The sequence below is a fragment of the Zootoca vivipara genome, chromosome 2 (genome assembly GCF_965207765.1).
Source record: "Zootoca vivipara chromosome 2, rZooViv2.hap1.1, whole genome shotgun sequence".
Taxonomy (NCBI): domain Eukaryota; kingdom Metazoa; phylum Chordata; class Lepidosauria; order Squamata; family Lacertidae; genus Zootoca; species Zootoca vivipara.
The window spans coordinates 81434641-81461032 of NC_142584.1; the positions used below are offsets into that span (position 1 = coordinate 81434641).

Genomic DNA, 26392 nt, shown 5'->3' on the forward strand with positions numbered 1-26392 from the left:
AAACATAGATTAGCCAAATGCTGTGCTACTAAGTTCTTTTACGCAATTGCGCAAACTCTGCGGATCTGTAAGTGTGCTGATGTCAGTTGGCATCAGTCGCTGTGATATTCGGGCTGAAGAATGACTCTGAAGAGGTTCTACTCACAACAGTTCCAAAACATTTCCCCAGAATGCCTAAAGTGGAATTTTGCTTTAAAAAACAAACAAACCCCATAGCGATCCTGAATTCAGCCATTCCACCAGTTTATTAAGTGTTTATAGGTCACCCTATAACAAAATTATGAACGCTGTTCATAAGAAGAAATATTTAAAATTCAGTAACAATAGAAACTTAATAAAGCACAAAAACAGAAGGCACAGAGGGGAAATGGAGCTTAAATCTAAGACAGTGTTAAAATCCTGGGAAAATTAAAAGGTTATTACTTGATACCAAGGTAAGCACCTTTGGTGCCCCTTAGATGAGGATATTCGACAACCACCACTGACAAGGCAATCTCTCCTGGACCCACGACACCATACTCTGGAGGGCCCTCCAAGGGTCTGCATTGGTGTGGGGAGAGAATGCTTTTGAAGCTCCCGAACGATTGACCAGGAGGGAGAGAACATGCCAGCCAGGGTCCTACTGCGAGTAAGAGATCCTAGCTTGAAGGACCTTTGGCCTGATTCAGTTCTTCTTATGCAATTAAGCACATTGAAAAGGTCCTTCTTCATCTCTCTCCCCGCCTCCACTTTGAATGCATCCCATTGTCTTCCTCCTAGAGGGCTCTTTCCTTCCTTCTCCCACCTTGTCAAGTCCTCTTTGCTTCACCCATTCCGTCTACTCTCTTTCCTCATCGCTCTCACAGCACATTGTGCATCTTCACCCATTCTGGAAGTGAAGTGTAGAGCTGCAGATAAATCGATGCTCACTTGACCAGTTCAAATACCTGCCAGTAGGGGGCACATCAATGTGATTGAAGGTGCACTTCCCTAGTTAAAACGTCTCCTACTTTCGAGAGGACCCACATGCATCCCTGCAGTGGGTGTGCTTTTGGAGGGTGGGTGGAAGAACATGGTTTCCAAAGTCTGAGAACACACAAAAATAAAAATATAAGGCTAACATTGTTGCACAAACCAACAGCTGTTGCTTCAAACCTGGAAGGGCTGTGGCTAAGTGGCAGAGTGCATGGTTTGCAAACCAAAGGAGAGACCTCCATCTGAAACCTTGAAGAGCTGCTACCAGTTGGTGTCAACAGTCCTGAACTAGGTAGACCTATGGGCTGACTTGATATAAGGCCGGTTCCTCTGTTTCCATGGGTAAAAAGTGATCTTAGAACTTTTAATGCTAAGCTAAAGGGAAACCTTGGTAGACTGAGTATCTCCTAACCTGTCCCAGCCTGTACATCATGGCATGCAGCCTGCCTGCCTCTCCTTGCCACCAACTTCTATCCCATAATCCTATGGCAACAGAGTGATACTTCCTATCACTCCTGATCCAATCCATCCATGAAATAACCCCATGTTACTGCACAAAACGAGTGTATGCACACAGACCTGGTGAATTCTCTTGTCTTTACAGTGGATTCCAAACCAGTCATGGGATTTCTACTCTGCCCAGGAAAAATGTGTGACAGGCTGCCCTGACCCACTTGCTTCTCAGATTGCCTGTTGTGAACCTGGGAAGGGTCTGCTGGAGACTCCAGAGCAAAGAAAAGGAACTTATGACCTTCCAGATGTTGCAGGACGACAGCTCCCCTCATCCCTGACCATTCACCATGAAGCCCAGGGCTGATGGTAGTTGGAGTCCAGCAACACCATCCTAGACGACCACAGCAGGCTCTCCACCCCTGCTCCAGGGATGGACGGACTCTGCTAGAGAAGCAGGATACGGGGGAAGGCAGAGCATGAAGCAGCCCATCCAGGAGTGTGTATGTGAGAGAGTGTCTCCACTCTGGGCAGTCCTATTCTGTTTGATTTTAGCTGCGGCTGGGTTTTTAGCATAACCATATGGCTAAGTGTTCCTGGAGGCAGTGGGAGGACGATTTGGCTCGCGCAGCATAAATATGAGCTGACCTGCTGTTCGTAACTTTTCAAAGGCAGAGAAGTCTGAAGCTGTCGGCAGCCAGATGCAGGGTCCCTCCCCCACCCCCTCTGTTCAAAGAGATCCCTGCAGAACTTTTGCCAAGGTCTCCTTAACCCACCAGCCCCCTCAGCTAGATTCGTGAGCTGCAAAGGGAGAAACCCCCCTTCTTGGCTCACGCAGCCTAGCTGCTTTCTCCATTAAATGCACTTGTGATGCTCTCTTTTTTTGTATATACAGTAGGCCGAGTGCAACATCCAGTTTGGCCTGCTTTAGCTACTGGTCTGCCTGAGGACAGGGTCTTCTTTGGCGCCAGGGAGAGAGAGAGAACTCTGGCTTGTGGGCATCTTTGAGGTTGAAAAGGAGAAGGGAGCGATAGCTTGATGGGGGGGGGTGTCACACTGATGGTCAGAAAGAAAATGTGCACAAGTTCAACTGGTTGGTAAGCCTGCCTCTTGTTTGTTTCCTTCCCCTGCAGCACTTGGCACGATCCTCTTTGTTGGGGCCATCTGGATTTGCTTTACAAGATGTGTGACCTGCCTTTAATAGACATCTCCGGCACAATGCATGAGGCTCGCTTGTCCTCTCTGCTTGCTGATGGTGACAATGCAGGCTAATCCATCCGGGGTGTTGATTGAAGAAGGTTTTTGTCAATGGGATGCCTGGGAATAGATTGACCATTGGATCCCATCTAGCAACAATGGGTGGAATTAAACACCACACTAAGTTGAAGTTCCTTAGCAGATTACAAGTGGTGCTAGCGAAATGGGTTGCGGAAGAGAAGGAGCTGGAAGTCAGCATGGCTCTCTTGACTGGTTGCTGTAGCTCTGATACTCCCTGTTGCACAACAAGCTTCCTCTAATGCAACTGTTCCACTGGATTTTCATATTATTCTCAGCCTTCTGCTAGGGCAACAGTCCTTGTGTTTGGTGGTCAGAGAGGGTTGAATCTGGGCCACGGTAATGGGCAAAACACGATGGAGTTCCATCACCCACATTCAGTCACTGCAATGGGAGTTGGGGAAATAATGCCAGCTCCCAGGGCCTGCACGGGACATTTTGCTGCCAGAGGTGAAAGATAGCCATTCATCGGCCCCCACCCCTTGCATGTCTGAAAGCTGGAGCAACTGGCTGCTGAACCTTACTTCAATACTGGTGATGAGACAGTGGCCACATCCACACCATATATTTAAAGTGCATGGCCTTCCCAAAGAACCCTGGGAATGGTAGTTTGTTAAGGGAGCTGGGAATTGTAGCTCTGGGAGTGGTAGACTGCAGGTTTTTTGGGGGGAGGCAGTGTGCTTTAAATATAAGGTGTGGATGTGAGCAGTTCTTCTTTGGCGATCACTCGTAGCCGAGTAAGATTGTCTTCCGTGAATACGGTCTTAATAGTGAGTCTGTAGGTGACTGTGGAGGCCAATTGTGGATCCGCACATCCTTCCACAGTGGGGACATAGGTTTCTGGGCGGGAGTTGATCACAATGAGGATTCGCCAAATGTGTCTTCCTCTTAGCTTGTTTCTCCCTTTTATCTTGAGTTTGTGCTTCTTCGAAGTCCATTGGTAGAGGCTGTTCTCCAGTTGGAGCGCTCGCAGGACAGTGTTTCCCAGTTGTCAGTGTTTATTCTACATTTTTAAAGATTTGCCTTAAAAGCGTCTTTAAACCTCTTTCGGTGTCCACCGGCATTACGCTTTCCATTCTTAAGTTGGGAATAGAGTTGTATCCTTCACTGCACTTGAGGGCAGCAGGTTGACCAAATGGTACACACAATTTAGTCCTCTGGACACCCGGCCACTGCTACCTGCCCTCCAGCTTCTGTCCCCTGAGGCAGCTGTCTCGCTCTTGTCTAATGGAAGAGCCGGCTCTCATCAGTCTTGCATATCTTTAATTCTTTTACCGTAGTTTGTGAACCAGCTGCTTTCCTTTCCTTTGCATATGCTATTGCCTTGACCTTTGCTGAACCGGAAAGTCACCAATTACACTGAAGATGCAGCCCTCCTTGAGCGCATAAAGGTAAAGGTAAAGGGGCCCCTGACCATTAGGTCCAGTCATGACCGACTCTGGGGTTGCGCGCTCATCTCGCATTATTGGCCGAGGGAGCCGGCGTATAGCTTCCAGGTCATGTGGCCAGCATGACAAAGCCGCTTCTGGCAAACCAGAGCAGCACATGGAAACGCCGTTTACCTTCCCGCTGTAGCGGTTCCTATTTATCTACTTGCATTTTGACGTGCTTTCGAACTGCTAGGTTGGCAGGAGCTGGGACCAAGCAACGGGAGCTCACCCCATCACAGGGATTCGAACCGCCGACCTTCTGATCATCAAGCCCTAGGCTCAGTGGTTTAACCACAGCGCCACCTGTGCATATGCCTTGCAAAAGTTTCAACATGCACTTAAACTCTTTGTTCCAGACAAAGTTTCCTAGAGCAAAGAAGCTGAGTGATGGATCACAAAGAACGAGCCACTACAAAGATGTGGACTTGGCTCTCAGGACTTTGCTATGTCAGCTCTGTGGGCCAGCTGCTGGATGAGACCCGGGTGCTATGACTCAGAACCGAGGAGGTTGTTGAGTCATGCTTTGCGGATGCTCAACCACAGCCCACCCAAACCTGAACAAACCCTTCAGGGATTCAGTCTGGGAAAAGATCAAAGAAGCCGGATGCAGTCAATTTCAGAGAGATTCAGAGATAATATCTTTTTCTGTACCTCTGACCTGTTTTATTGCTAGCCCCGCTCTCTGCTGCTTTTCCTGTGGAAAGGTGACACTACGGTGAGGGTAGATGGACACTGGCCACATGGGAATCCTTCTGAAATGAGAGAGTCAGGCCAGGTTGGGGTGGGGATTCAGAGCAAGGGAGCTAATTTTTTGCAGTATAATCTCCCAGGCTCATCAGCCACTCCCAAGCCATTTATTTTAGATTAAAAGGCTGCATCGTCAACATGCATCTTCCTCTTCAAAGCATTTCAGGGCAATGCCGCAGATCCCATTCCATCCTGTACCGGCCACTCAGGGCCGCTTCCCAAAGCACATTTTGTCCTTGGAATCTGTTTCTGAGAACACAACAAGCACATATGTCAATTACAAAAGGCACCCTCGTGTCAGGCCTTCCTTCCAAATATGTTACATTTTCAAATAATTTATAAAAGGAATATGCCATAGATATTTGATCCCATATTTTATTAACCCATGGACTATCTCTCAAGCAGTTTACTTTAGGAGGCCTTGCATCACATTCTGGGCTGCCGAAATCCAAGAGGCAGCCATAACTTAGGATGGGAGATTTGGGATGCCGTGCACTGCCTATGCTGTATGGTACCATCAGGGCAGGAGTCGGGGGTCCCACCCAGCACAGGGAATAGGGATGGTTCACCACATGTTGAATGAAGTGCAGTGACACACACTATCCCCTAAGATCATTCAGTCCAGAGCCTAGAGTTGCCTACCTGCACCACTTGCGCCTGGCCTTGGAGGCAGAGCCTTGGCCCCTTTGGCTGTCTATGACACAGCTCTGTGGAGTATGCCTGCCTTGAGAGACAGGGTTTGTCTGCAGTCCTAATTCAAAGTGTGCCAACATGCCCTCAAGGGGCTGGCAATTAAGCTGCCTTTCTGAAGAAGCATGAAGATTCCTTGTTACGGTCTGATAAATGCCGCATTAGTCATATTTCGATCTGGGCCAAGTGGGATCCGCTGTGGTTGAGGAGCCCAGCTGCTCCTGCCCTCCAGCCACTGAGCTGCAGAGTTGCCTGCCTGCCTCCTACTGCAGATCTGACCCCACCTGGTGAGGCTGAGCCACCCCTGTCTGGTACATCACGTAGGGCACAATGTTAGTCAGAGGTGGTGCATTGTGGTTTCACCACTTTTCCAGACTGCCGTGAGCACAGGTAGTCAAAGCAGCTCGTTCTCCCCCTCTTCTGGCAGAGGATCAGTCCCCAGAGTCCATTTCCGAGCAGAGGCAGGTTTAGGGGGAGTGCAGCTAGTTTCAGAATCAAACACAGGGAGCGCTGCAACTGCGATTTAGAATGGGGTGTTAAAGATGGGGCCACCAAATTTTCGCACCGCTCAGGGCGCTGCTGGAATTTGAGGACCCAAGGTCCGCCATGGTTCAGAGGATCCATTCAGAGGTCTGAGAAGGTGGGTTGAGAGGACCCTTGAACATCCTGAAGCCATTGTGGGGTTACTTCAGTGTTCACCTGGCTCAAAATACAATCCGCATTTCCTAGGCAATCCCTCGGTTCCTTTTTTGCAGACTTGCTGTACATGCAGGCTCACACGAACGCCGAGTAGGTGATGAAGCAACTGCATTACCACGCCATCATGGGCTAAATCAGAAGCAGCCAATGTAGTGCCTTCCAGTTGTTGTTGAACTCCAGCTCCCATCAGCATGATCAGGAATTATAGGAGTTGAGTCCATCAGCCTCTGGGGCATAGCAGGTTGGTTATCCCTGGGCTAAATTCTGAACAAATACACACTCAGCCCACCTTCTTAGGACATTAGTTTGGTTGTGGGAATTGGCCCTTGATCCTTCAAACTCAAGAGTCCAGACACCCCTTTGGCCCCTGGGGTTTGCCAGTCAGGTCAACTGCATTGTTGGCATAGATCTAGTGATGGAACATCTTCTCTTGATGTACCTCTGTCATGGCACACAAATGTATAATTCATTGTGTGAGCCTAGGCCAGGCATCCCCAAACTTCGGCCCTCCAGATGTTTTGGACTACAATTCCCATCTTCCCCGGCCACTGGTCCTGTTAGCTAGGGATCATGGGACTTGTAGGCCAAAACATCTGGAGGGCCGCAGTTTGGGGATGCCTGACCCAGGCTGTCTCAGGGACAGAATGACATCATAAACCCTGAGTTGTCAAAGCATTTTCACTCTTAAGATGGTGAGTCCAGTGGCTGAGGGCTAGGCCCTAAAAAGGGAGCTGCTGGCCTGCTAGGTAGGTCTTCTGTGGGCTGCCACAGGAGGCATCTTGAGACCCAGCATAATTGCTGTTGCACCTGCCTACGACCAGCGCAGAACCATAGGTCCACATACATACAACCTTGTTTGCCTGGCTCCTGCTCCCTTATGCTACTCTTGGCATTTTTAGCCTGGTCAGAAACAGACAAAGGCACTGCTTGTTATGCTGCAAGTGCCCAGGCAACCTAGCCTTGGTGATGTCTAACTGGAACCTTTTCTTTCTAACTGCGCCTCTCCTTTCTCCTTTGGCTTTGTTGCTGCAGACACCTCCCACCCTCACCCCAAAGAGCAGCTGGAAACAAAACGGTGAGCACGCCTTGGCCTGTTCCTTCTTCGAGGTAGCAGTGGAGGAGGGGAGCAGGGCAAAGGAGGAGAGGCAGGGAGGTGTGTGTGTGTGTGTGTGTGTGTGTGTGTGTGTGTGTGTGTGTGTGTAGCAGGAGACAGCTCTCTGGCTCTCTTTGTTAATATACATTGGATTCCTTGGGGATGAGGCTGGCTCTGCTCGGCCATGTGGGTGGTCGCTTATTTTGCATCTTCCTCTCAGCAGGAAGACGGGAAAGCCTGGTCCAGATGTAGGAGAGCTCCAAATGGCAACCTGCTCTGGCCCGTCCCCAGCAATTGCCTCTCTCTTTCTCTCTCTCCCTCCCTCCCTCCCTCCCTCTTTCAGTCCCTTGTGGAATCTCAACCTCCTGCTTCTTTTCAGGAGGCTCCAGCAAGCAAGATGGGAGCTGAGCCCGTTTTTGTTGTTGTGGTTATTAATGTATTTTTATTGAAGATTTTCTTGATTTACAAAAATATGTGCAATGTCTCTCTTATTTTTTTTTCATGTAACATTTTTTACAAATCGGTTTCATTTGTCGAGACATTAGGAAGAAAAGGGGGAAAGAGGTGTTGAGCAACGGTGACATCATGCAGCCTTCGCCAGGAGGGAGATCAGAAGAGGAATTTAAAAGGACTGGCATGCTTCGGCACAGAGAGATTTCATGTAGGGCATGCCCATGCATCGTACCCAAGGAAACCCCCCCCCCAAATTGGGGTGGGTGATTGTCAGTGTCGGGTTCTATCAGTTTCTCATTTTCCCACTCTTACTTCTCCACATTTCCACGTTTTTTTTATCTTTGAAAGAAACTCCTCAGCATTTTAGTGCAATTCTCTTGCAACCCACACCTTTTTATCTGCAGTTTTACCTAATATATGTATTATTAATTTTTTGCAAAGCAGTCCCCCCTAATATAATGCATTTTATATGCTATTTTCACCGATCTATGCATTTTTTGTACACATGACATGGCCGGAGAACTATACTGCAAATTTCTAAGAAGTACGTTTTCAAAGAATAACACTGTTTCAGTTTGTGTATTTCTTCCAGAAAGTACTTAGGTTGGTTCACTTTTAAGTGTGAACTGAATCAAAATTCTCCCTCATTTCTACCCACAGGAGGGGTGTCTGCTTTTGGGGGAACTGTAAGTTGTGCAGTTGCTGTGCAGTGATGGTCTATATGAACATAGCTGCCAAGTTATCCCTTTTTTACAGGGATTTTCCCTTATGCTGAATAGGCTTCCTCGCGAGAAAAGCGAAAACTTGGCAGCTATGTATATGAAGTAGTGGCATAGTGGCAGAAGGCTTGCACCTCATCAGTTTTTTGTTTTGTTTTAGCATCGGTATATGCTCAGGACATTTTGCTGCCTGAGGCAGAGATGGTACTGTTCGCATCCGGGGGTCGAACGGTCAGCTGGCTAGCCCCCAGCTGGATCGTCTCCTTCCAGCCGTCATGTTATGCTGCAAAGATCCCTTGACCTCTGGTGCGACATAAATCAGTGACCCAAGTCTGCTGACATGGGCACACTTTACTTAGCAGAGCAAACTGCACAACAAAATAGGCTTGAGGCTTGTGGAGACATACTAGCAAACTACGGATTTATTAATCAGAAATCAGGACAAAGAAACATGTCGTCTCTCCTTGCCACCTCATCCGAGAGAGAGAGAAAAGCAAAAGCAACAACAACACAACGGAAGTTCCGCCTGCGCCATGAAACAGTGCTGGAATGTAAACAGACATATGACATGTAACAATCCCACGTCTGCAACTAAAGGGGGAATGGAAAATCCCAACAGGTACCCCCTCATTTTTGGCTGGCCTGGCCTCTGATTTCAACCACACCTTTCATTTTATTTTGTGGGCAACATCTGTCGCAGAGCATCCGTCCTATGGTGAGAGTGGAACTATCAAAGAAACTGATGCACATCATTGCTCCTGTGCAAAAATATGAGTATGGAGCAATAAATGCAGCAAAATGGTGTACACACCAGTCTCACAAATGCTGCCCCAATTCTTATTCTGGTTTCAAGTTACTGTTGTGCTCTTGATCATAAAGCCAAAGGAAGATTTTTAACAAAAAGAGTTCCAGGTTTCTATTCCATGTAATTCAGCGGAAGAGCAGCTGCTTTGCATGCAGGAGGGTCCAGGTTCGTTCCCTGGCACCCGTAAGATAGGGCTGAGAATCTCCCCTCCCTGAAGGGCCACTGTCATTCAATGTAGACAAGGCTGAGCTAGATGAACTCATGCTCAATTTAAGGAGGCTTCCGGTTTTCCTATATACGCATCTCCTCTCAACATCCCAGATGATGCAGCTCCAAAAACACTGTAATGATTCCATCATTTTGCCCAGTGGAATTGATTGGCAGTAGGTTTGAGACAGACAAAAAAAAAATGCTTCCTCGCTTAATGCCTGATGAACTTCTGGGATTTCCTGGTGTCATGAGAGCCACTAGATTAAATGGCATTAAAATGAGGTCAAACAAAGGCATGGAGTACATCCGTCCTGTATGAGAGCTAAGTGCCACCTCCGTGAATTCCAGGTACTGGAGAACAGGGCAAAGCTGCTGCCTTTGAAAACGTTAGAACATAAGAAAAGCCTTAATGGATGAGGCCAATGTTCTCACAGTGACCAATCAGATAGCTGTGGGAAGCCTGCAAGCAGGACTTGGGCACAAGAGCACTCTCCCCTTCTGTGAATGCCTCTCGGATGCATCTGGTTGGCCAAAGCTGGAAAAAGCATGCTGGGTAGCTAAGCAGACCCAATTCAGCAGGGCACCTCTTATATTCTTATTGCACATGATGCCAGAATCCAATGCTGCCCAGTGCAGTGTGTGAAGGAGACTGCCATCACAGCTGACATCTCTTTGGAACAAGGCTCTGCCTCAACAATCACCGCCTCTATTTGTGATGTATCCTTCCAAGCCCATGCCAAGTGCTGACTTGTCTCCTTCATATACTGGCTGGCAGAGGTTCTGAAGGATTTGTACAATGGCAGAGAACAGCCCAAACATTCATAGCCTGGGGCCCAACCTGAAGCTTTTGCGAGGCTCTGGGGTATAAATTCACTAGTGATTTTGGCAAACAGTGCTATAGCATCTATTTTTTATTTTCCTACCAAAGAGGTCCGTCTTACCATTTTTATTTTCTACCTATGTTAACCAGGTGTAATGCCAAAAGAATTTATGTGTACACTTTGCTTTTTCAGCTAGTTGTGATGTCTATATTGTGTCGGAAGCTGAGCAGCGGGAATCATTCCATTTGTAATTTAAGGGTTAATCGTGTTAGTGTTAAAGTCAGCTAACAAAGAGAGGGAAGGGCTGCTTAGCAATGAAGCTGATTAGCATGATATTCACTGAGGCAGCACATATCCTGATTGGCTATCTCGTTCTGATGGAGTTTTTATCTCTGAATGTTTGGTTAAACGTCTTTCTGCTATGTACAAGGCCTGAACTAAGAAAGATAAAATCTCTCTTTTTATTTATCCTCAAATTATATCCCCCCCCTTCAGATCCCTTAGTAAAGTGGCATTGGACTTTATTTAAGGGACTTTACTAACAAATGTAACATCCAGGATCAGAGGCAGAACGCCTCTGAATACCAGCAAATGGAGAGGGTCATTGCCCTTGTGTCCTGCTTGTTAGCTTCCCAGGAGCATCTAGTCACCCAATGTGAGAAGCAAGTTGCTGGTTTACATCAGGGGGCCGAGGGTAGGTTGAGCAGTGGTGATACGTGGATGTCATGACCTGGGACCCAGGTGGATATCATGGCCCAGCAAGTATGTCAGAACCTACAGGACACATACCCTCTGTCACAGAATTCGTGACCTCAGCCTGCTAAGTGCTGAGTCTGCAAAAACACGTTATCACAGCCACAACCACAAGGTATCTGTGCCATTGCCCTGTATTGGTAATGTATTGGAAATATAGCCATCTCTCTCCTGCCTGTTTATTTTGCAAGGGATTCATTGCTGCCTCTAACTGCTTGCTAATTCTCTCTGCAACCCTTACCTGTGAAGAAGAAGAGGAGGAGGAGGAGGAGGAGGAGTTGTTGTTTATCACTACCCAAAGGAGTCTCAAAGTGGCTAAGATTCTCCTTTCCCTTCCTCCCCCACAACAAACACTCTGTGAGGTGAGTGGGGCTGAGAGACTTCAAAGGAGTGTGACCAGCCCAAGGTCACCCAGCAGCTGCATGTGGAGGAGCGGAGACACGAACCCGGTTCCCCAGATTACGAGTCTACCGCTCTTAACCACTACACAACACTGGCATTTCTGTATTTTGCTGGTATAGCACCCATTGTGGGCCTCTCTTATCAGCTTCCAAAGCAGAGAAGAGCAAGCTAACCTTGAGCAGAAGAAATACTGGGAGATCTTCAAAGAAGAGAAACAGTAAATTCTCCTGACCCAGACAGGTCTTCATGCAGCAGATAGTAGAAAAGCAACGTTTTGTATGAACTTTGCTTAAAGATACCAGTTGTCATGGTAATTATGGGCAGGCTGTTCTGACCAATGAAATTTGTTTTAGGGGTCCACAAGCTATCCATGCATTCTGTTATCCAATCATATTCTGTATTTGGGGTCCAAAATTTGGACAATTCCTCTGGATCATTTTTTCTTGCTGCAGCTTGCAATAAATATGATCTCTTTCCATGACGCTGCTGTCTTTATTTGGCTAAAGAGGACCGGCATATTTCCAGACTCCCTTTGTAGGGTCACAGTGGCACACTCGCAAACCTTAACACTTTGCTGCCATTTGCCACCACAAGCACCTGCTGTTTCAGGCAGCTGCCTCACTTTGACTAATGGTAGGGCTGGCCCTATTCAGAAGGGATTGCTGCAATCTACACCAGGCTAGGCTTTTATGCTCCAAACAGACTGTGATATGTTTGCATCTTTGGAGCACAAGAGGCCTCAAAGCCTGTATCAGAAACCACAGCAAAACATCTCCTGAGCCAATCTAGATTGACTTGAACCTTTTGGAGAGCCAAGCGGGCAGGAAAATGCATGCCTCCTTGATGTGCTGGGTGACTTCCCATTCATGGGAAGCTTGCACAGCTCTAGCTCATAGCTGTCCTAGATGAAGCTATGCTTGCCTTCCTTTCCATGTATTTCCAGAAAGGATCTGAAACCCGCTGGAAAGCAGCAGAAGCTGTAACTCCAGCCAAGATCTCTATCCTACATCAGGCCTCTGCCCAACAGGAATTGTGGTGTTCAGCACCCGTTCTGAGCTATTTGACAGAAGCGATGGCGAAACCAATCTGTGGTAATATCAATCCTTGCTTTTGTTTTCCATGTGAAGAGCCAGCTCTGGTTCCTGGCTCCACTAGGCCTCGGAGGGACAAAACTGCCAGCTCAGAAAACAGACCTGTGGCTTGTTGCCATTTCTTTGTTGCTCTCCTCAAAGAGGGCCACTGTGGCACCCCATATTCTTGGCCGAACCAGGCTCAAAGGCATGTCTGAAAAGTTAGGTGGTTTTTAATGCTTTATGATTTCTGTCACTCAGCTAAAATCTTTTCTTAACTCTACAAAGCAATCTCAGATACAGTTACATCTGTTGTGGAGGAGTGGAGAAGGAGGATCCAGGCAGTGATGATCGGAAGATTTTTGTTTAGGTGTCAAGGGGTTGAGTGGGCCTGGAATTGTTGTAGGCCTGTTTTTTTCACTGTGTCTGGGATAGTGGTTTGGCCTCAGGCACAAGAGCCTATGGGGAGGGAAAACACTGTGTCATGGAAACATCTAACCTATTGCAGAGTTCAGAAGCACGAACTTCATCCCAGGCCTTCGCAGGAACATAGGAAGCGGCCTCATCCTGGTCCGTCTAGCCCAATATTGTCTACACTGACTGGCATCATCTCTCTAGGCTTTCAAACAAATAAGAAGCTGGGGGGGGGTTTGAATCTGGGACCTTCTACATGACAAGCAGGTGCACCGTCACTGAGTTATGATGGTTCCCTCTTCGAAACTACCAGGAAAGGGCCAGAGCTTTCCAAACAACCAGGGCCGGCTCTAAGGCAAGGCTGGGTGGCGCAAGGCACTGGGGGAGGCGCAAGGCGCCAGGGGGGGCGCCGTGCTGCAGCGCCCACCAGACAGCCGCGCTGGGAAACGGGGCGGGGGGGCGCTGGAGGGATCTTCGCACCATGGCACCAGGCGCCAGATATGCTTAAGACGGCCCTGCAAACAACCATACAAAGACCTTTGCCTCTGCACTATCATTGCAAAGCTGGTATTCACACGTATGACACTTTGCACTGGCTGAAGAATTGACACATAATAATAGAGTTTTAAGGGCTTTAGCAGATCCTGCTGCATTTGACTCTATCTCTTGTAAATACAGGCTTGCAGAGTATTTGGCTTCCTACAGGAATCATTTTCGAAAGACACCTTGATTATAGAATCATAGATTTGCAAGGGACCCAAGGGTCATCTAGTCCAACCCCCAGCAATGCAGGAATCTCAGTAGAAAGGCACCTTGATATAAACCCTTTTCTTTCTATGATAGTACAGTAGCAATATGCCATTGCTCTCTTACTCAGCTTTTTGAAGAAGGATCACTACCCACAAGAGGATGCAGGGGGTGGAAATGTAATGTCTATGTTGTTCATGACCTTCTTTTGTTTTGTCTGGCAATATTCAATTTTATTGTTTGCTACTCTGGAAAATACGAATAAACATATATTTTTTTAAGGCAGCCACAGATGGAAATGAGTCAGAACTGGAAAAGACAGTCACAACTGGAATTTGTGTACAATGACCTAATGTTAAGAACCAGTAAAAATTCTTTCTGTCTTCACTGATCATTAGAGAATTCACCTAAGCTAACACCATAGAAATATAACATGAATAAGTGCAGAATAGGCCTAACGTTTCCAACCTCATTCCCAAGAGATGATATTAAGCATAGTATTACACTTGCAAAGTACAATGGTACCTTGGTTCTCGAACTTAATCTGTTCTGAGAGTCCGTTCGGCTCCAAAAACCGTTCAAAAACCAAGGTGCGGCTTCTGATTGGCTGCAGGAGCTTCCTTCACTCGAGCGGAAGCCGCGTCGGACTTTTGGCGTCCGAAAAACATTTGCAAAACGGAATACTTCTGAGTTTGCGGTGTTCGGGAGCCAAGCTGTTCGAGTACCAAGGTACCACTGTACTCACATTCTGGAGGTGACCCCGGTGTGTGTTGTGCAGTTAGCCTCCCTGGCTGCCTCCCTTGCTTTTATTTTCGCTCTTCCCCCTACATGTGCTGCAAGGAGTGGGTGCAGACTACCATTTCACCGCAGCGTTTGCCACGCTTATCACTTGCACAGAGGCGTGGGGCAGAAATTCCCCTTGACGCTTGGCAGGATCAAGCTTGCCCAGGGTGAGAGAACTCTTCTTCTTTCTAGGATAATCTGCTCTGAGTCTGTATGGACTCAAGGCATCAGCCTGGAGTAACAGTGACTGCTACTTCCTCCAAGCAGCACCCACATTATTTATTGCTTTAGCTGTCACCCTTTGGCTGCTTGTCTCCTACAGGGCCCAGTTTGAGACCAACAGGAGCTAACGGGAACAACCCCAGCATTGTGGGGGAACTGAGATCCTGTCAGTTGTTGGCCTGGCACTCCAGTAACATTCCTGGAGCATGTCCCAGCAGGCCTGGGGCAGGGCAGAGATTCCACAGCTCTTTTCTGCCTATCTCCATCCAGGGCACTGATGCACTCCTTACTTCCTCAGCTTGCTGACCTCTGCACAAGGTCATTCTCTTCCCCAGGGGTCCCTAAACTAAGGCCCGGGGGCCAGATGCGGCCCAATCGCCTTCTAAATCCGGCCCACGGACAGTCCGGGAATCAGCATGTTTTTACATGAGTAGAATGGGGTCTTTTTATTTAAAATGCATCTCTGGGTTATTTGTGGGGCATAGGAATTGGTTCATTTTTTTCCTTCAAAATATAGTCCAGCCCGCCACAAGGTCTGAGGGACAGTGGACCGGCCTCCTGCTGAAAGTTTGCTGACCCCTGCTCTTCCCCTATGAAAGGAGTTAGTTGGCTGGCAGACTCCCTCTCACCAAGAATGATGAGAACATAAAGAGTTTCCAAGGCAGGGCAGGTTCAATGACCCTCATCAATCTGCATTCATAAGCAGCCAGTGCCTTCCAGTTGTGTGTAACTATGGAAACCACAGGGGGAAACCCTTAAAATGCATTAGCATGTCACTTCTGTCCTACGCAGGATTTGCCAGTATGCTTATGGGGGGCGCGAGTGGCACTGTGGTCTAAACCACTGAGCCTCTTGGACTTGTGGATCAGAAGGTTGGCGGTTCGAATCCCCGCGATGGGGTGAGCTCCCATTGCTCTGTCTCAGCTACTGCCAACCTAGCAGTTTGAGAGCACACCAGTGCAAGTAGATAAATAGGTACTGCTGTGGCGGGAAGGTAAACGGCATTTCAGTACACCAGCCAGAACCAAAGAATCAAAAGCAGAGGCAGAACCAATAAAAGACAGTGCACAGTTAAAACTATGGAAATTGCTCCCACAATTGGTGGCAGTGATTGCCACCAACTTGACTGGCTTTTAAAAAGAACTGGAGAAATTCATGGAGGAAAGGGCTCTCTGTGACTACTAGCTATGATGGCTATGCTCTGCTTTTACAGGAAGAGGCGGCGTGTTTCTGAATACCAGTTGCTAGCAACAGCAGGAGATGAAAGTGCTGTTTCACTCAGCTCCTGCCTACAGGTTTCCAAAAGGCATCAGGTGCCCCATTGCGAGAACAGGATGTTGGACTAGATGGGCCACTGGACTGATGCAGCAGGCTTTTCCTATGTTCTTATTGGATATCAAAAATGATGCAATGGAGCATTGTTGGTACCTCACTAGACAACCTTCTGAACAGCACCAGCCTGAAACATATGATCTGAAGGAGCGTCTCCACCCCCATTGTTCTGCCCAGACACTGAGGTCCAGCACTGAGGGCCTTCTGGTGGTTCCCTCGCTGCGAGAAGCCAAGTTACAGGGAACCAGGCAGAGGGCCTTCTCGGTAGTGGCACCCACCCTGTGGAACGCCCTCCCACCTGATGTCAAAGAGATAAACAACTACCAGACTTTTTGAAGACATCTGAAGGCAGCCCTGTTTAGGGAAGCTTTTAATGTTTAATAGATTATTGTATTTTAATATTATGTTGGAAGCCACCCAGAGTGGCTGGGGTAACCAGAGCAGGGTATAAATAATAATAATAATAATAATAATAATAATAATAATAATAATAATAATAATAATAATAATATATTATTATTATTATCATCATCATCATCATTATTATCATTATTATTATTAGTGTCTGCATACAGCAGAGATGTGCCTGTGCGCAGAAGATATGCCTGCTTAGCCCACCAGTGTGTGCAATTGCACAGTGAGTCTGTGCACACTAGGCCAGGCATCCCCAAACTTCGACCCTCCAGATGTTTTGGACTACAATTCCCATCATCCCTAACCACTAGTCCTGTTAGCGAGGGATCATGGGACTTGTAGGCCAAAACATCTGGAGGGCCGCAGTTTGGGGATTCCTGCACTAGGCTATGCCTCTCATTTCCCTCCCACCCCAACACCCAACCACTAAAAGGAAAATCTGCTTGTTCAAAAAAGTTTTTTGTTTGCAAGTTTAATGAGAAAAGAGAAAAAGACGATACAAAATTAGAGAAAAGGGGGGAAATGATGATGATAAATGATATAAATGTAGTAATATTATGAATGATAGACCATCACCAGTTCACATTGCGGACAATCTGCTTTATTCTTACAGTTTGTTCCAAAAGAATACAGAAAACCACAGAGAGGTTTTAATGACTGTTTTATTTACTGGTAGAGAAAGGGATGATGGGGAAACTGAAGCACTGCCAAGCGGGGAGTTCCAAATTGCTTGTTATGTATTGGTACCTGTCTTGGTAATGATGGCTTTTAGCTAGCTTTGAATCCTGGGCCCAGAGGCAGGCATAAGGCTGCCACAATCTTTTTCAGGCTGGGCTGATTTTGCCTCTTTTGCGTGCTTTAATACTTTCAGTTATACAGCTGCTAAAGTCGCAGGAGCTTTGTAGGAAAAAAAGAAAAAAGAATGACAGACCTAGAGGGGGAAGCAGAGATTAATAGCCAAGACGGGCTTTCTTCCTGCAACATTGCAGAAAACTATGCCCTAAGATCTCAGTGCCCCTATCCATGGGTGTCAGATGAACAGTTCAACACATCAGAGCGTTGGGCAGAGCTGTAATATTTCAAGATAAGCAGCAACTTTTAAGAAGAGATGTCTATCAAGATAAAGAGATCTCGCTCCTACACACAGTACCTGCCTCTTCCCCTATCTCATCACATTATCCCAAGCATGGAGAACCTCACACACACACACAGGTCAATTGTGGCCCTCTGGGCCTCTCTACGTGGCCCTCAATACTTTCTCTAGGCCACACCCTTCCTTTGCATTGCTTCACACCCTCCTTGAATGTTTATCCGGAATGTGTCCTTGAACTCTGATGATGCCTCTTGCTTACCTGGATGGGGAACAGAGAGGGGTTTGTGAGGATGTTTAGAAACTACATTGCTGTGTACAAAGGGGGGGAAATTACATTCGTTGCTCTGCCCACATTTGCCTCTGCATTCCCTTTGCATTCAATTTTAGCTGGATTTTCCTGGGCAGTGATATTCTTCATTAGATCACATTTCAAGTGCATGTGTTTATTTCTTCTGATTTGATCACATTGCAACCTGCTACAAGCCCTGGGAGGCAATTAATAAACCAATTCAACAATCGATGTCAGCCTCTTGTTCCTGCCTCATGTCCTGTGGCTTGCCTGAATCTTGCACACATACATATTATGCAAGGATCTTCATCATGGGATGAGGGGCTCCACCTGCCATTATGTCTGCTGGGAAAAGACAGGGGGCAGAAGGACAGTGAGGTGCAGCTGCCGTTGCTGCTCAGCAGAGATGTAATTAGGGGAGCCAGATTTGCAAACAGGACGCCAGTGTCTGTCTCTGGAGCTCCCTTTAATTTCCCAGCCCCGCTCTGCCTTTAACCTAATTAGCACTGCTGAGGCTTTGCGTGTGGCACCACTGTGGAGCCTTGCTCGGGAGGAATGCCTTCTCTCCTTGCAATCGGCAAGCACAATCTCCCACCCTCTCCCACACTGGGCCACACTGCCTGTCTTCAGGAGGGATTTCCTCGTTGCTGTGGAGTTCTTTGCATTTAAAAGATTAGCACAGAGTCTCCCAGTCTCAGCCTACTGAGAGCAAAAAGGCCTTAATGTTGCCTTGAGAAGAGCCACTGGAAAACATATTCCATTCTCTTGGCTTGCAACGAAGGCTGTGTACACATTGCCAGCTTAAAATGCAGCTAGGTCAGTCCTTTTCTCAATTCAGAAAGAAGCTGATCTGGGGGGAAACGCATCAGTACACGCAGGTCCTGCTTTACAAACATTCACTATGCAAAAATTCACTAAGCTGAACATGAGGAATTAGTACCAAAGCCTTGCTATGCACACTGCAGATTCAGATATCCTAACAGAGAGCATTTTTTTTACTTCTTTGATTCATGGGCATAGCCCGGATTTTTGTTGGGGGGGGGCAGAACCTCAGTTTGCAATGTATTTTTATTGATTTTTATTTATTGGGGGGAGCTGCCCCTCAATGCCCCCTTGGCTACACCCATGCCTTGATTGCCTTTTGCCGGTTGGCTGAGGAACGGAGGGCGGTCGGGAGCGATTGGACAAACCAGAGAGCATTTTTCTACTGGTTTCGCCAGTGTTTTTTGAGTGGAGGGGGGCAAAATTCCATGGTTGGGAACACATTAGAAATTTTCCCATAAGAATCAATGGAAATCATTGACTTGTTATGTGAACACACGCCTAACGTACCATTTCCAGGGAATGCATTGTGTTTAGTATAGAATCATAGAATCATAGAGTTGGAAGAGACCACAAGGGCCATCCAGTCCAACCCCCTGCCAAGCAGGAAACACCATCAAAGCATTCCTGACAGATGGCTGTCAAGCCTCTGCTTAAAGACCTCCAAAGAAGGAGACTCCACCACACTCCTTGGCAGCAAATTCCACTGCCGAACAGCTCTTACTGTCAGGAAGTTCTTCCTAATGTTTAGGTGGAATTTTCTTTCTTGTAGTTTGAATCCGTTGCTCCGTGTCCGCTTCTCTGGAGCAGCAGAAAACAACCTTTCTCCCTCCTTTATATGACATCCTTTTATATATTTGAACATGGTTATCATATCACCCCTTAACCTTCTCTTCTCCAGGCTAAACATACCCAGCTCCCTAAGCCGTTCCTCATAAGGCATCGTTTCCAGGCCTTTGACCATTTTGGTTGCCCTCTTCTGGACACGGTCCAGCTTATCAGTATCCTTCTTGAACTGTGGTGCCCAGAACTGGACACAATACTCCAGGTGAGGTCTGACCAGAGCAGAATACAGTGGTACTATTACTTCCCTTGATCTAGATGCTATACTCCTATTGATGCAGCCCAGAATTGCATTGGCTTTTTTAGCTGCTGCATCACACTGCTGACTCATGTCAAGTTTGTGGTCAACCAAAACTCCTAGATCCTTTTCACATGTACTGCTCTCAAGCCAGGTGTCTCCCATCCTGTATTTGTGCCTTTCATTTTTTTTTGCCCAAGTGTAGTACTTTACATTTCTCCTTGTTAAAATTCATCTTGTTTGCTTTGGCCCAGCTGTCTAATCTGTTAAGGTCATTCTGAAGTGTGATCCTGTCCTCTGGGGTATTAGCCACACCTCCCAATTTGGTGTCATCTGCAAACTTGCTCAGGATTCCCTCAAGCCCATCATCCAAGTCATTGATAAAGATGTTGAACAAGACTGGGCCCAAGACAGAACCCTGTGGCACCCCACTAGTCACTACTCTCCAGAATGAGGAGGAGCCATTGATGAGCACCCTTTGGGTTCGGTCAGTAAGCCAGCTACAAATCCACTGAATGGTAGCATTGTCTAGCCCACATTTTACCAGCTTCTTTACAAGAATATCATGGGGCACCTTGTCAAAGGCCTTGCTGAAATCAAGATAGGCTACATCCACAGCGTTCCCTTCATCTACCAGGCTTGTAATTCTGTCAAAAAATGAGATCAGATTAGTCTGACATGACTTATTTTTCAGGAACCCATGCTGACTTTTAGTGATCACAGAGTTTCTTTCTAGGTGCTCACAAACTGTTTGCTTAATGATCTGCTCTAGAATCTTTCCTGGTATTGATGTCAGGCTGACTGGGCGGTAATTGTTTGGGTCCTCTCTTTTCCCCTTTTTGAAAATAGGGACAACATTTGCCCTCCTCCAGTCTGCTGGAACTTCGCCTGTTCTCCAGGAATTCTCAAAGATTATTGCCAGTGGTTCTGAAATCACCTCTGCCAGTTCTTTTAATACTCTTGGATGTAGTTCATCTGGCCCTGGAGACTTGAATACATCTAAACTAGCCAAGTATTCTTGTACTACCTCCTTACTTATTCTGGGCTGTGTTTCCCCTGCTGAATCATCTGCTCCATATTCTTCAGGTCGGGCGTTTTTTTCTTTCTTGGAGAAGACTGAGGCAAAGAAGGCATTGAGGAGTTCTGCCCTTTCTCTGTCCCCTGTTTGCATTTCACCATCTTCTCCTCTGAGTGACCCCACTGTTTCCTTGTTTTTCCTTTTGCTACGGACATACCCATAAAAGCCCTTTTTGTTGCTTTTAACCTCTCTGGCAAGCCTGAGTTCATTCTGTGCTTTAGCTTTTCTGACTTTGTCTCTACACGTGCTGGCTATATGTTTGAATTCCTCTCTGGAGATTTCCCCCCTTTTCCATTTTTTGTACATATCCCTTTTAAATCTTAACTCAGTCAAAAGTTCTTTAGATAGCCAGCCTGGCTTCTTTAGGCACCTTCCATGTTTCCGTCTCATTGGTATTGCCTGAAGTTGTGCTTTTAATATCTCCCTTTTAACAAACTCCCAACCATCATGAACTTCCTTCCCTTTTAGTATTACTGTCCATGGGATTTCACCCAGCGTTTGAGATGATTAAAGGAATTAAAGTGGGAAGAAATACACACAAAATGCGAGCATTTGCAGATGACGTCATCATAATTTTAGAGGATCCTCTAGAGACGATAGCACATTTGAAAAGAGCTTTAAATGATTATGGCAAAGTATCGGGTTTTAAAATAAATATGAACAAGACGAAAATTATTACAAAAAATGTAAGGGAAAGAGGGATAAAAGAATTGAGGGAAAAATCGGGATGGGAAATTGTGAAGAAAGTAATGTATTTGGGAATCGAAATTACAGCCAAAAACGTAAATTTATTCGAAAATAATTATGGGAAAAAGTGGAAAGAAATAGAGGGGGAATTAGAAAGATGGAGTAATTTACAGATGACGTTATCTGCAAGGATAGCAGCAATTAAAATGGTAATATTACCAAAATTCCTATTTTTGTTTCAAATGCTTCCAATTGTGGAAAAAAAGGAGATATTCGAAAAATGGAGGAAAGGGTTGAGTAGATTCATATGGGGGAAAAGAAGGCCAAGGATACAATACAGATTGCTGACCGATACAAAAGAAAGGGGAGGATGGGGGGTCCCAGACTTAAGATTATATCATGCTGCAGCAAGTTTGATGTGGATAAAAGATTGGGTAGAATTGGACGATAAAGAGATACTAGATATTGAAGGATTTAATAATACTCAGGGATGGCACAAATATTTATTAGAGGGGGGAAAAGGCGGATATAAAGAATTTACGAACCATGTTTTCAAAAGATCTTTATTAAAAATATGGTACGAATATAAAAAGATTTTAGAGCCGAAAACGCCTTGGTGGGCCTCCCCTATGGAAGCAACTGCATTATTCAGCAAATACAGGCAGAGTAAATGGCCGATGTACTCCGAAATTCTAGAAAGAGAGGGAGAACAATTAAGGTTAAAATCATATCAGGTGTTAAAACATGAATGTACGAGCTGGCTTCAGTATGGCCAGATTCAAAGTTTATTTAATAAACATTTGAAAATCGGTTTCACTAAAGACAAATCGAAATTGCAGGAGATACTATTGGAAAATAAAGAAAAGCCAATGTCTAAACTTTATGCTTACCTTCTGGAATGGGAGTTAAAAGATGAGCTGGTAAAAACCACGATGATACGCTGGGCCCAAGATTTAGGGAGACCTATCTTCAGTAATAAATGGGATCGTCTGTGGAATGATGGGATGAAATTTACGGCGTGTTCAGGTATTAAAGAAAATATCCTCAAAATGGTCTATAGATGGCATCTAACGCCGGCCAAAATTGCCAAAATATATAAAAATGTAAAGAGAAAACTGGTAATTATTACCATTGTTGGTGGCAATGTGGCAAGGTTCAGGAATTTTGGAACGGAGTGTATGAAAAATTGAAGAAAATGCTGAAAATGACATTCCCAAAAAACCCAGAAATATTCTTATTAAACATGATCCCAGAAAATATTCCGGAAGGAAAAAGGAATATATTAGCTTATGCTAATGCAGCGGCCAGACTATTGATAGCTAAAAACTGGAAGGGTGAAAAAGTGCCGACAATATTTGAGTGGGAGGAGAAATTGGTCGAATTAATGAATTTAGATAAAATGACTACAGCAATTAGGAACACCCCCAAGCAGAAATGTATTAAGGAATGGAAACAGGTAGAGGATTATTTAAGAAAAGAGAATTTTAATGTAGATTTGGTGATATGCTTATATTAAAGATAAAAAATAGGGAAAATTAATAATAAGTATAACTATCAGTAATAGGAATTTAAGAATATTTAAAAAGAAGCAAGAATTTGGTAAAGTTGCAAAATAAAGCGATGTATGAACAGTGGGAAGGTTTTTCTTTTTTTTTTCTCTTTTTCTGTTTTCTTTTTTACGGTAATTTTTAGTATTTAGTTTTCCTTTTGTCTTTTTTGTTTATTCTCTTAGGACTTAAATCCAATTTTAAGCTTATATAACATTTTATCTGATACATTAATATAGGAGCTGACTTTGGTTATATTATGTTATATTATTTTGCATATATTCTGTTATGTTAAGTTCTAAGATGACGGAAATGTAACAACATTTCAAAGCATTGTTTCTTTTCTTTCCTTTTTTTCTTTCTTTTTTGTTATTCTTTCTCGGTTGATCAAATGCATTTCATGTTGTAATTTATGTTTGTATAATTGAAATAAAGTTTATTAAAAAAAAAAGTTTTACTTGGAGTAGACCCATTAAGATGAATGTAAGGGCCATCAATTTCAATGGGTCTACTCTTGAGTAAAATTTAGTTGAATATCATTCCACTGGAATGCAATAGGCTGGCAAGGATGTTGCTCAGCGGCATAGCCAACTGCTAGGGTGAAAGTCTTACTAATTCCAACTAAACAAGAACAACAACCCTAAAAAAAGCTGTGAAACGGTTGGGTGAACTGGTTTTGCTTCACATTTCCCTAAGCTGCTCTCTGTGGCCACCCACATGTGATGATGTGATTTTACTGAAGAAAAATATTTGTCACTTGACCATTCAGCAGGACAGTGTGATACATCTTCTGCCCATGAATGCAATAATAATGTCCCATCACCCCCTCCAAAAGGTGGGCGGGGTTTGCGATGCCATGTGGGCTTCCTGGGACTGGGAGCTACCTACCTTGCTACAAGGGGCCATCGTCCCGCCCCCATCTCAGCAGGCCTTTGGGGGTGGGGCGAGGGCCAGCAAAAGGGCCGATGCTCTTTGGCCCAGGCTCTCCTGAAATTAAATAAAGTTGTGGCCAAATTTAAACCCATACATTGTCGTCATGTCTCGTTTCTGGGGAGGGGGCAGGCTCCGGGGACAGGGATTTACCGCGTGGGCTAATAATAATAATAATAATAATAATAATAATAATAATAATAATAATTTATTTCTACCTCACCCATCTGGCTGGGTTTCCCCAGCCACTCTGGGCGGCTTTCAACAGAACATTAAAAACAGAATAAAACTTCAAACATTAAAACTTCTCTAAGACCCTGTAGCACTGTAGGCTCTGGGTATGGAGTGCTAACTAGTAACATGAACAGCATTTGAATCGCTCTGGGCAACTATCTGCAGTGGAGCTTCCAAGTTCTGATGCTTCCCCCCCCCCAATTTGGTTGTGTGGGGAACACAGCCTACTGCTTGAGTCCCTAAAGCTGAAGATTAAGCAAGTCTTTCTCAGCAGAGCGTCTCCCCACCACTATCACAGAGAAAAGGTCACCAAACACCTTTCCTTCCTCAGGAAAACACCTGTTCTACAACTGTGAGCCTTAGGCAGTGGGAAGGGGCAAGTAAGTGGCCAGTGGAGATGGAGAATAGTCATTCTCCCCTATTATCTGGTGACTATCCTGCACCCGAAACTCAAATGATCTGGTATCCTTCTCATCTGGCACTTCCACAGAGAAATTAATTTCCTTCTTGGCTCAACCACCAGATTAGTTTTGCAGAAAACGAATCCTGCTTCCAATTTCTTTCCACTCTCCCATCTCCATCTCCTCTTATTTGCTGGACCCCGCCCTTCTTTTCTCTTAAACCGCTTTCTCTCGTCTCTCTCCTTGCCTCTTCTTGTCCAGCCACAGCATTATCCTGAGTGCAATTTTGATATTAGATGTTTAATTCTTCATTTTCATCATTGGCTCTGCTCCAGTTTCAGCACTGGTTAGCTAGGACAAGGACAAAGGAGACTGAAATGCATGGCTAGCTGTCAATCGGGAGAGTCACAGCTTGCAGCTCATCCAGTATTCTTAGGAGAGGAAGAAGAGGAATGCAAGAATAAAGGTTCATCATAACTCTAAACCAATACATTTCAACGCCATTTTAATGCAGCCATGGCAATTAGGCCACCCTATCTACAAGGTTAGAAATATAGGAACACAGGAAGCTGTCAAGTCAGACCAAGGGTCCATCTACCTCAGCATTGTCTACACCAGTGTTTCTCAACCAGTGTGCCTCCAGATGTTTTGGGACTACAACTCCCATCATCCCTAGCTAGCAAGACCAGTGGTCAGGAATGATGGGAGTTGTAGTCCCAAAACATCTGGAGGCACACTGGTTGAGAAACACTGGTCTACACAGTGGCTCTCCAGGGTTTGAGACACTCTCAGCCCTTCCTGGAGATGCCGGAAATTTAACCTGGGACCTTCTGGATGCAAAATAGATGCTCTGCCACTGAGCTATGGTCCTTCCCCAAAGAGGATTCCTGCCAAGTCTCTCTTGCTGTTTCCTCTGTCGGAATGAAAATATAATAGAGATCACCCATGTCGGGTAAGTAATAAAATAATATGCTGAACACATGACCTTTGGCGCTGATTGAAGGGTAGAACTGGCAACGGGATGGCCTTGAAATGTGTCCCTTTGCATATGTCCCCACTGGATTTCCACTGGGAAAGGTGGTCACCACCTGTGATCTTCAGCATCGCCTTTCTTGAGTTATGTTGCTCTCTGTGTCTCCACATCACTGCTGTGTCCATAGAGACACCAAAGTGATGTCTGTGAGGTGCCTGCAGCCCCAGATTCCTGAAGTTCCTCACTTAAAGAGGTTCCGAGAGCAAATGCATTTCCTCTTGGTGGGGGGATGACTGGAGGGCTTATTTAGAATAACACCCACCCACCACCCCCAACCTCAACCCCGATCTTTTCTTCTTGGCTTATGTATTAATTAGAATGGGAGGCGAAGGGCTTGTATCTTATTCACACCTGGTGAGCTCTCTCAATAGAAGGCAGTCATTCTGCCTGGGGCTGGGATGGAGGATTCCTTTCTAAGCACAGGTATGTGAGAGATGAAGCATTTGATGGATTGAAAACAGCCAGGATTGAAGGAATTGTTTGCTGTTCCTTAAAAAAAAAAAAGGAAATCAGGATTGAAGGAATTGTTTGCTGTTCCTTTAAAAAAAAAGGAAATCTGCAACAGCGAGGTCACTTTCATTTTTCTAATCTTGAAAGCCCAGCCTTTCCCCCCCCCCCCTTAAAGCCAAAATCACACATCCCTTTAGGAAACCTCACTGTGCACTCAAGTGTTCATGACCACCATTCACATGTTTTTTTTCTCTTTAAATGCCA

The 26392-nt window shown here is 45.6% G+C and overlaps 1 long non-coding RNA gene across 1 annotated transcript; it reads left to right on the top strand.

Annotated features, from left to right (window-relative positions):
• Positions 1–619: 619 nt before the first annotated feature.
• Positions 620–12341, top strand: LOC148686935 (uncharacterized). Its single transcript, XR_015948248.1, has 3 exons — positions 620–2501; positions 7278–7320; positions 7884–12341. It is a non-coding gene; the product is annotated as an uncharacterized LOC148686935 (long non-coding RNA).
• The last annotated feature ends 14051 nt before the right edge of the window (positions 12342–26392 follow it).